Raw genomic sequence first — 11,663 nt, forward strand, 5'->3', positions numbered from 1 at the left:
GACAGGGATGTCAGTAAAAACGCTGTTTGATGAGGGAATGCCCGTGTCCTTACAGAGAGAAAGGTATATCACTGTTGAAGGTAAGTTCTCCACCTGCCCTTTCTGCCTGCATCAGAATCTTTTTATCCCAAAATGGTCAACAGTGAGCTACTCCAAGTGTGGTCCATAGATCACCAGCATTGGGATCATCTTGGGGCTTGTTAGAAATGCAGAACCCAGGCTGGGCACAGTGGCTCACACCTGTAATGCCAACGCTTTTGAGTTGCTGTGGTGGGACGGTCGCTTGAGGCCAGGAGTTTGAGACCAGCCTAGGCAATATGGCAAGACCTTGTCTCTACAGAAACATTTCAAAAAGTTAGTAGGGCATGGTGGCACGCACCTGTAGTCTCAGTTATTTGGGAGGCTAAGGTATGATGATTGCTTGAGCCTGGGAGTTCAAGGTTACAGTGAGCTATGATAGTGCCACTGCACTTCAGCTTGGACTGAAGATCCTGTCTCAGAAAAAAAAAAAAAAAAAGGCAGAATCCTAGGTTTTGTCCTGTCCCAGGCGTGTTGAATCAGAATCTGCATTTTAGCAAGGTCTCCAGGAGATTTGTATGCACATTACAGTATGAGAAGCACTGCCATACAGAAGAGCTGTATCAGAGTTCAGTGTGATTCCTGTTATTAATCCAGGTTGCTGACCCCACCCCAGACCTACTGAATCAGAGTCTCAGGAAGGAGGGCCCAGGAATTTTAGTTTTATTAAACATTCTAGTTTATTCTCCTGTACACTAGTATGTCAGAATCAGCGTACTAGGGAAAGGAACACAAACCCAACTTCACGTTTTTTCTTCAGATGCTGTCTGTTATTTTGGATGACACCCCTCCTGGCCATAAGCCAGCCAGTAGGCACAGAGATGGGTGGATTTAATTTGAAAAGGAACTATAATTCTATAATGCACAGTGTCTTCTCTTAGAATATCTACACTTTCTTTCCTTTTTTTGATTCTTAAAAAAAAACGTTGATACATAATAGATGTAAATATTGTCAGGGTATATGTGGTAATTTGATATATTCATATAATCAATCAGTGTAATTGGGATATCCATCACCTTAAACATTTACCTTTATGCTAGTAACATTCGAATTACTCTCTTCTAGCTATTTTGAAATGTACAGTAGATTAGTATTAACTCTAGTTACCCTACTGATCTATTGAACACCAGGTCTTACTTCTTCTGTCTTAACTGTAATTATCTTCATTTTCTAGCAATGCTATTTCTCATCTCTAACTTGTATCATCTCAGGATGCTGTATACTTCTTTTTTTTTTATTTTTTTATTTTTTATTTTTATTGATCATTCTTGGGTGTTTCTCGCAGAGGGGGATTTGGCAGGGTCATAGGACAATAGTGGAGGGAAGGTCAGCAGATAAACAAGTGAACAAAGGTCTCTGGTTTTCCTAGGCAGAGGACCCTGCGGCCTTCTGCAGTGTTTGTGTCCCTGGGTACTTGAGATTAGGGAGTGGTGATGACTCTTAACGAGCATGCTGCCTTCAAGCATCTGTTTAACAAAGTACATCTTGCACCGCCCTTAATCCATTTAACCCTGAGTGGACACAGCACATGTTTCAGAGAGCACAGGGTTGGGGGTAAGGTCATAGATCAACAGCATCCCAAGGCAGAAGAATTTTTCTTAGTACAGAACAAAGTGAAGTCTCCCATGTCTACTTCTTTCTACACAGACACAGCAACAATGTGATTTCTCTATCTTTTCCCCACATTTCCCCCTTTTCTATTCCGCAAAACCGCCATCGTCATCATGGCCCGTTCTCAATGAGCTGTTGGGTACACCTCCCAGACGGGGTGGTGGCCGGGCAGAGGGGCTCCTCACTTCCCAGTAGGGGCGGCCGGGCAGAGGCGCCCACCCACCTCCCGGACTGGTCAGCTGGCTGGGCGGAGGCGCTCCCCACACAAACGCTGAAGCCGTAGCATTGACTAAGGAAACAATTTTACCATCCTAAGCTAGTGGATGTCACCCTCTCAGTGTATGGAGGTTGCATATGACAAGTAACTGGGAGCTGGGCATAAGATCTAGGACACTCATATCCAGGGTGATTCTCTTCATAAGGAGGCATGGGCTGAGTCTCCATTTATAGGGGCTGTCCCCATAGAGACTTCAAGCCACACTTTTCTAGGGATTCAGGTTGTACATTACCTGATTCTCACAGTTGATTTGAGCCTGCAAGACTGTAAACCCATCCCATTATCATGTTTTCTTCCTCATTTACCTACATTTATCATTAAACCTTTGTGATTCAGCAAATCTGTTTACCTTCTGATTCTACTTTAAATTCCGTTCATGTTCTTCCTTGGCCCTCCTGTGTATTTCCCACAGCTTTGCTAGGCCTTAAGATCATCTCACATTCTTCATCCTAATGACAAAAATAAGTTCTATGGGCTGGGCGCGGTGGCTCTTGCCTGTAATCCCAGCACTTTGGGAGGCCGATGGGGGTGGATCATGAGGTTAGGAGTTCAAGACCAGCCTGGCCAATATGGTGAAACCCCGTCTCTACTAAAAAATACAAAAAATCAGCCAGGCATGGTGGGGCCCACCTGTATATAGTCCCAGCCCAGGAGGGAGACTGAGGCAGGAGAATCACTGAAACCTGGGAGGCAGAGGTTGCAGTGAGCTGAGATCACACCACTGCACTCCAGCCTGGGAGACAGAGGGAGACTCTGTCTAAAATAAATAATAATAATAATAATAAAGGTACATGATGGAAGCATATATGGGAATATATGCAAAGATCTCTGAGAAGGTAAAGAAAGGTCTCTGGAAGGATTAGCAAAAACTCCATAGAAAACGGATTTTTAAAGCTGCATCTTGATGTTAACCTGCTGAAATATGTGTGTTGGACCGGGGTGAGGAGGAAGCAGTCATTCATGCTGTGGAAGAGAACAGCATGAGCAATTGCAGTGGGGCATGAGTGAGTGGGTGGTTATGAGTGGGAGGCAGAGTCAGTGAGTTGGGAGGGGCACAAGCGAGTTTAACCTTTACCTTGGAGGTGATGCAGAGCAGTTGAGTTCCATACAGATTTGGCTTCGAATATGTGTTCCACTACTTCTTAGTTGTGAGATTGGACAAGTCACTTGACCTCTCTTTGTCAGCCTCAGTTTTCTTGTTTATAAAATGGGGGTGATAGTAATAACTACATGATGGGATTGTGATGAGGAATTAAATGAGGTCATGCATGTAAAATGCTGAGCCCTGCACATAATAAGAACTAAGTAAATGTGAGCCATTATCATTTAAGTAGGGAATATCATGCCCATCTGAGTCCATACATTTGTTTCCTGACTTAATAAAATAGCTGCCGTTCCTGAGAGGGAGGGATTCCTATTTCCCAAATGCTGGAAACAGGGACTTATAGAAGGTAAATTGCCCCATTAGTAAGTAGCTGAATTGGTTTTCCAACCTGGATCTTTCTGGCTACAAAACTGATGCCTTGTTCCAGAAAGGATTTAAGGATGCTCAGGAGGAAGACATTCCCAGAGTTACACTCTAGAAGGTCATGGAGTGAATGGGAGGTATAGTGGAATGGAGGGCGTATTTGAAGAAACCCTTCCTGTGAAGGAAAATCCAAGAGAATGAAGTAAGGAGAGACTTAAACTTGAAAAGATTCTTGTGAGAGAAGGAAAGGGGCTATTTACAATAGAGAAGAGACTAGAAGAAAGTCTGAACTCACCTCCCTGGAAGCAGAGGGTGGTGGGGTTTTTGAGGGCTGTGTGAGAGTGTAGAAGTACTGAGAACAAGAAGCCATGTGGATCCTGTGAGGGCCAGGATGAGGGGGGGTCATGGGTCATCTGTGTTTGCTGATTGGCTTTATCCAAAGGAAGAGTAAACATCTCATCCTTATGACAGGAAATAGTCCTGCAGCTTGGAGCAAGGTGCCCACCAAAGTTAGGCACATCCCACAGAAAGTGGGAGAAAGGAGTGCTATCTCCTTTTGAGGTTACATTTCAGAGAATGGTTCCCCTGGGTCCTTGAGAAAGACATTCCTGGGTTGTAAAACTGGCAAGAGGCTGAGGGAAGATGTATGTCTCAAAGGGGAACTCAAATAATTTATAATTTTAAGTTTTCTGATGCTCTAAGGGAAGGTGCCTAATATTGGTGATGTGGTTTGGATGTCCCCACCCAAATCTCATGTTGAAATGTAATCTCCAGTGTTGGAGTTGGGGCCTAGTGGGAGGCGATTAGATCATGGAGTAGATTTATCATGAATGATTTAGTACCATTCTCTTGGTACAATCCTCAAGATAGTGAGTTCTTACAAGATCTGGTCATTTAAAAGTGTGAGGCAACTCTCCCCACCCCTTGTTCCTACTCCTGCCATGTGAGGTGCTTGCTCCCTTTTCACCTACTGCCATGACTGGAAGCTTCTTGAAGCCTCCCCAGAAGCAGATGCCTATGTAACGCTTCCTGTACAGCCTGCAGAACCATGAGCCAATTAAACCTCTTTTCTTTATAGATTACCTAGACTCAGATATTTCTTTATAGCAATACAAGAATGGCCTAATCGTGTTAGGAAGAAGCCTGTCTGAAGTGCAGTCAGGCTGAGGGGAGCATGAAGGCCATCTTGATGGGGGAAATCTTTTAGTACCCTAATGCGAGCAGATGATGATGTTGTTGGCAGAGAGGGAGGGTATAACTTGTGGTGCCTAGCCCTAGAGGGAATGGAAGGGCCAGAATCCAGAGCATAGGTGGGATTGTGTGGGCTGACAAGTAATAGTATATGATAGCATAGTATATGATAGCAATAGTATACGATAGCATGTGTGTGAGTCCATTTTGTATTGCCATAAAGGAATACCTGAAGCTGGGTAATTAATAAAGAAAAGGGGTTTATTTGGCTCACTGTTCTGTAGGCTGTACAAGCATGGCACTAACATCTGCTTGGCATGAGCCACCACGCCCGGCCAGAATTTTATTTTTAGTGACTAGGCTTTCCTTTAAAACCTCTGTACTAGGCCGGGTGCAGTGGCTCGCGCCTATAATCCCAGCACTTTGGGAGGCTGAGGTGGGAGGATCACTTGAGCCCAGGAGTTTGAGACCAGCCTGGGCAACAGAGTGAAACCCCATCTCTTTAAAAAAATAAAGCACTTGAAGCAGAACTTTTTATCTGTCATAATCGCTGCTATGTCCACAGCACCTAAAACAGTCCCAGACATCTGTTGAATAAATGAATGAATGAGGTGGGAAGTCTTTCTTTACACTTAGATGAAAACTCCATCGGACCCCAAATTGTTCTGGTCTTGTTCAGGTAATAATTTTAATTCTATAATAAAATCTCAAGTTATAATAAGCTCAATTTGATAATTAGGATGCCCAGTGTTGTGTAATAATTAAAGCGTTAAATTTCCTCTCTGCCCCACAGCTGGGGTCCAAGAAGACCCTGTGGCTGGCTACTCTCCTGTATTTTCATTTATCTCCACCCCCAGTTTACCAGCAGTGGTTATCCTCTCTCCAAGACTGGGCCAGGGGTGAGAAGGGCAGTCTTACCAGGCAAGGGTCTTTGCTGACAGATGTCTGGGCCTTCTTGACAGCAGGTGTTTAAAGCTGAATCTGGTTCTACTTTCAGGAGAGTGATGGTTTGAGATGGTAACTGAAGTTGTAGAAGTAGATGTTGAGGATGAAGTATCATATTAATAAAACATTGCCCATTAACACCTTAGCACAAATTAAAACTAGCTATACCTCACTGATAAGGACCTGAATGGCTAAATAATGATGAATGATTTATGGATCTAGGGGGGAATTGGGTGGAAGCAGTAGTAAGAAATTTGAATTAAGGAATCGTAAGGGAATCGAGATTATCTAGTTTCCCCTCGACATTTTATAACTGAATAAACAATAAAAAACAAGAGAAGTGACAGCTTTATAGCATCTGATTGGGGAAAAACACATCTTTTCTGGGGCTAGACAGTCCATAAATAGGACTTGGAAATGGAAGTGTAGGGGGAGATCCCATTGTACTTCAGTGGAAAACTATGCATTGTCTGGAATCTAGACTCTGGACAAAGACCCTTCCTTCATGGCTGTTTGATTTTGATTCTATGGGAGCTATCTTGCAACTCTGTAAGCTGTAGGTAACTGATAGCAGAGCAAAATAATTCTTGTCTATAGACGTGTACATTGTGTCTTAGCGTAGATTCACCCGACCTCCTTCCCCAGTTTTGCTTCTATTAGCACATTTATTTCAGTAATTTTGATCTTTGGATTCTCCTTGGACATTCCTCACTGAAAAATGAAATAAAATTTTTGGCATGTGCTCTTCTTTTGCATCTGTTTGAGAGCTGCATTTTTACCTTCGTTTCAAAATTATCCTTTAACCAAAGGGACGGTGGTGAACTAGGCAGCCGGAGCTGCCCACTCCAGGTGGTTGTTACCAGGGGAGGGCGCTGGCCAGTGTTGCCAGATCTCCAGTTTTTCAAGGGAAGCTGAAAAATCTCATTTTTGTCGATATGTGAAACTTCTTTATGTTTCAATATTGGCAACTAATAGAAAAAAAAAAGAAGTGTGCCTAAGAAAACTCACCTGTGGTGGGATCTGTTCCATTGGCCACCTTGTTGGGTCAGGGAAACAGGGCATCTGGATCTAAGAAGTGCTGTATGCTGACCTGAAGTGGACCAAGTACTCCTCGTGTATTTTCTCATTCTCACCACAGCCTTGTGAGGTAGATATTGTCATGCCATTTTACAGGACAGCCACACATATGCCAAGTGTCAGAGAGTAAATGGCAACAGCAGGACCTGACCCAGATTTACTGTCCAGTGCAGTTTTGCTGAGAGCGGTGAGAGGTGGAGGAGGCATCTAAAGGGCTTGCTTTACAATGTTGCCTGGAGCCAGTCCACATCCGAGCCATGGGAGGTCACAAGAAATGTGAGTTGGGAGATCCTTTAACGGAGTGGGATGGGTGGATTTACAAAGAAGCTTCCATAACCCGCCACGTTCTCCAAGTAACCTTGGGTGTGAGCTCCATTTGGCTTTTTTTTTCAAAGCAGGCTTTTTAAAGGCAAAATGGGGAACAAAGAGTGAGCTGATACAAAGTTGTTTGTCAGGAATTCTCATTGGTTTATAGAAATAACATTGGTTAGTGATTGGCTATGCATTGTTGAATTACAGGGTATGAGCTACTTGTGTTAGTCAGTCTAGAGTCCATACAGCAGGCAGCTTCAAGAGGTGATTACTTAGCTCAAGGTGGGTGAGTGGGACATGACTGCTGTCTCATTTCAAGGGCCCTCTGAGCCAGGTAATTTAGAGGAGGCTCACATTCCTCAGATAAAAGTTTCCTTTCTTTCTCATCCAAATGACTTTTATCAGTGATTACTAGGTTTTGAAGCCTAATACTTAGATTCTTTCTCTGGGAGAGTCTGAATCTAATGGTTGTAAACCAAAATAAAAACAAAACCATGAGGCCGGGCATGGTGGCTCGTGCCTGTAATCCCAGCACTTTGGGATGCCAAGGTGGGCAGATCACCTGAGGTCAGGAGTTTGAGACCATCCTGACGCACACGGAGAAACCCCATCTCTACTAAAAGTACAAAATTAGCCGGGCTTGGTGGCGCATGCCTATAATCCCAGCTACTTGGGAAGGCTGAGGCAGGAGAATCACTTGAACCTGGGAGGTGGAGGTTGGGGTGAGCAGAGATTGCGCCATTGCACTCCAGCCTGGGCAACAAGATCAAAACTCTGTCTCAAAAAAAAAGAAAAAAAAAAAACCACCACAAATAAATTATTAGGAAAGCTGGTGGAATCCGAGGGTGGACAAAAAACAGAGCTTCCACACTCTTGAGCTTCCTTAATATGTTTAATGACATGAAGCATTCCTTCCTTTATCTAAAAAATTGTTGACCTCCTGCCAAATATATCCTTACAGGTAAGGAGAAGTTGGTAGATTTACCTACAGTTGCATAGCTGATATGTGGCAAAACATCAAAGTCCAGAGCTCTAAACGGTATGTCTTGTGGTGCTCATAATTATATGCTCTGAAATAAAAAAGAAGACTATATTACATGCTAATCACTGATAAATCTTTCTGCGATGCCGGTTCAATTGCCTTCATTGATTATTGCAGAATTTCCTATTTGATTCACTTTGGTGAACTCTCATGACATTTTAGATGTTGTGTTAGGTGTTGGGGATTCCAAGCTAATTAAGAAATTGACACTACTCCAGAGAAGACCTCCTAATTGGTCTCTTTACCTTGATCTCTACTCATTCTGACTCTCATCATTGTCTGAATTTTCTCCTTAACATAAGAGCTTGAATTTTTATTTCCTTATTTAAAAATGCTAAATGATTCTCTCATAATAAAGTAAAAACTCCTGAGCAGGGCCAGAGTTGGAATGAGGATCAGAAAGGGAATTTAGTTCAATAGGGATAATGATGTTCATTTTAGACATGTGGACTTGTGATTCTGGGGAATCAGAGAGGAGGGGTTTCAAAGTTCACAGCTGGCATTGTGGCTAAAGTTAGTTCTGAAGGTACAGATTTGGAGACCATCAATGCTGAGTCCAAGGGGAAAGAAGAGCCCTTGAAACGGGATACAAGTAGAGATATGCTGAGGATGTTGGAGAATAATCTAGAAATTCTCAGGGCTCCAGGGTCTTGGCATGGCCACCTCAAATCCTTTCTGCATGAGGCCACTTGGTTCCTTTGCTTTTGAAGAAAATGGCAAAATTAATACAAATGCTCCCCTGACTTACAATGGGGTTATGTCCCAGTAAATCCATCAGAAATTGAAAATATTGTAAGTTGAGAATGCACTTAATATGCTTAGCCTACAGAACATAATTGCTTGGCCTAGTGTACCTTAAACATGCTCAGAACACTTACATTACCCTACTGCTGGGCAAAATTACCAGCACAAAGCCTGTTTTATCATAAAGTGTTAAACATCTCGTGTAATTCATTGAATACTGCACTGAAAGTGAACACCAGAATGGTTGTATGGGTACTCGAAGTACAGCTTCTACTGAATGCATATTGCTTTTGCACCATTGTAAATTGTGAACAATTGTGAGTCGAACCATATAGTAAGTTCAGGACCATCTGTACTGCATCAAGGTCCCCAGGACCTGAACACAAGTGGTATAAATTATTCCCACTCCTGGATAAAAATTTGTTCCAGGAAAGCAGGTAAATTAGCATGATATAAATCTTCAAATTACTTTTGCCCAGTTTGGAGATGATGATCCAGCATGGTGTGACAAACAGTGTTTTCTCAACACCATAAGTAATTCTGCAAAGGACATGCTGTACACTTTGCCCAGATTTGTGATTATTTCCTCAAGGAATGGAATTACTGGGTTAAAGGGAGTTAACATCTTTAAGGTTCTAGTTAACCACTGAGAAACTGGCCTCAAGAAAGATTGGATAATGTATATACCTGTCAATTGCAGCCCATCATTGCTACTGCTAAATATATTCCTTTAAATTTTTTTCTATTTAATAGGGTGTAAAGGACATTTTATTTTTTATTCAATATGCCTTACTTTGATCATGAATGATTAACTTTCTTATGTTTATTGGTCATTATACTTATAAAGATTATTTGCATATTTTCTTATTGAGATGATCATCTTTCTTTAACTGGCATGTGACATTTTACATAGCAAAACTATTAATCCTATGACATATTGAATGTGGAAGAATTTAGACTGCTTTCACACCACAACAATCAACACATAAGACCTCTGTGATTAAATTTGTGTGTGTGTGTGTGTGTGTGTGTGTGTGTCGGGGTTGGGGACATTCTGCGGTGGACACCAGCTGGGTGTCCTTCAATTTAATTTTGACACTATCCACCTGAGATAGCGTAAGATCCCACAGATTGAGGGCTCAGTCCCACAAGACTGCCCCCCACTTCCAGTGTCCATCCCAAGCCCTAAGTTTTTCTATCTGTGCTCCTGACCGATTGGCTACAAATCGGGGATCCCACGACCTTCTCCATGAGTTCGTTTAATTTGCTAGAGCAGCTCAAAGAACTCAGGGAAACACTTTTACCAGTTTATTATACAAGAAACTGCAAAGGATACAGATGGAGATGCATAGGGTAAGGTATGGGGGAAGAGATGCGCAGTGTCCATGCTCTCTCTGGATGTGCCACCCTCCAGGAACCTCCACATGTTCAGCAATCCAATATGAAAAGAAAATAAAATCTCAGGCCGGGTGCAGTGACTCACACCTGTGATCCTGGCACTTTGGGAGGCTGAGGCGGGCGGATCACGAGGTCATGAGATCGAGATCATCCTGGCTAACACGGTGAAACCCCGTCTCTACTAAAAATACAAAAAAATTAGCCGGGCGTGGTGGCGGGTACCTGTAGTCCCAGCTACTCGGGAGGCTGAGGCAGGAGAACGGCGTGAATTTGGGAGGTGGAGCTTGCATTGAGCCAAGATCGCGCCACTGCACTCCAGCCTGAGCAACAAAGCGAGACTCCATCTCAAAAGAAAAAAAAAAAAAAAAGAAAATCTCAGGGCCCCAATTCCCTATGCAAAAAGGAAAAAAGCTAAAACCTGATTGTGCAAAAACTGTCTTTCCTTTTGTTTCTAAGCAGATAGCTACAGATAAAATGTTAAATATCTCCACAGGTAGCTACTCTGTGTTCACCTTAAGTGCCGATTGACTGAATGTGAGACAAATACATAATTGACTATTCCCCTACCTGTACCGTTTCTCTTACAACATGTGGATTCAGTAATGTGATCATACCTTCCCTCTTTCCTCTTCAGCCTGCTTTTCTCCTTTAAATATTGAAGGCTTCAAAATCATCTTTGGAAAAAGGCATGGACCACAGATTGTTTCTGTGGATTTGTGTTCCTTTTTTCTGGGCATGTCCTTACCTTTGGCAAAATAAACTTCTAAATGGATTGAGACCTGTCTCAGATACATTTTGGTTTACGCCAGAAAACTCTCTGAACCATGTCTTTTCGCATTTTTATAGGGACTTCATTACATAGGCATGATTGATTAAGTCATGGGCCATTAGTTATCAATTTAACCTTAAACCCCTTTTCTTTCGTCGGCGATCAAGGGATGGGGCTAAAACTCTAACCCTCTAATCCTACTTGGTGTTTTCAGTGACCAGCCCCCAGCCTGAAGCCACCCAGGGGATGCCAACCCTCAGTCAACTCATGAGCACACAAAAAGACATCACTTTGTGCCAGGTGCAGTGGCTCATGCCTGCCATCCCAGCACTTTAGGAGGCCGAGATAGGCAGATTGCTTGAGCTCAAGAGTTCAAGACCAGCTTGGGCAGCATAGCAAAACTCCGCCTCTACTAAAAATTACGCGGGCATGCTGGTGTGCGCCTGTAGTCCCAGCTACTTGGGAGGCTGAGAGGGAGGAGGTTGCAGTGAGCCGAGATCATGCCACTGCACTTCAACCTGGGTGACAGAGCCAGACCTTGTCTCAAAAACAAACAAACAAACACAAAAAAAACATCGCTTTGAAGATTCTGAGGATTTTAGGAGTTATAGGCCAGGAAATAAATCCAAAGACCAAATATTAATATATATTTTACAATATCACACTTTTGTTACACTTTTTTTCTAGGTGATTGCTTGATTTTTAATATATAGAAGTTTACATTTTTATCTGTTGAAATCTATTAAAGAT

The sequence above is a fragment of the Pan paniscus genome, chromosome 10, assembly GCF_029289425.2.
Source record: "Pan paniscus chromosome 10, NHGRI_mPanPan1-v2.0_pri, whole genome shotgun sequence".
NCBI classification, from domain to species: Eukaryota; Metazoa; Chordata; class Mammalia; order Primates; family Hominidae; genus Pan; species Pan paniscus.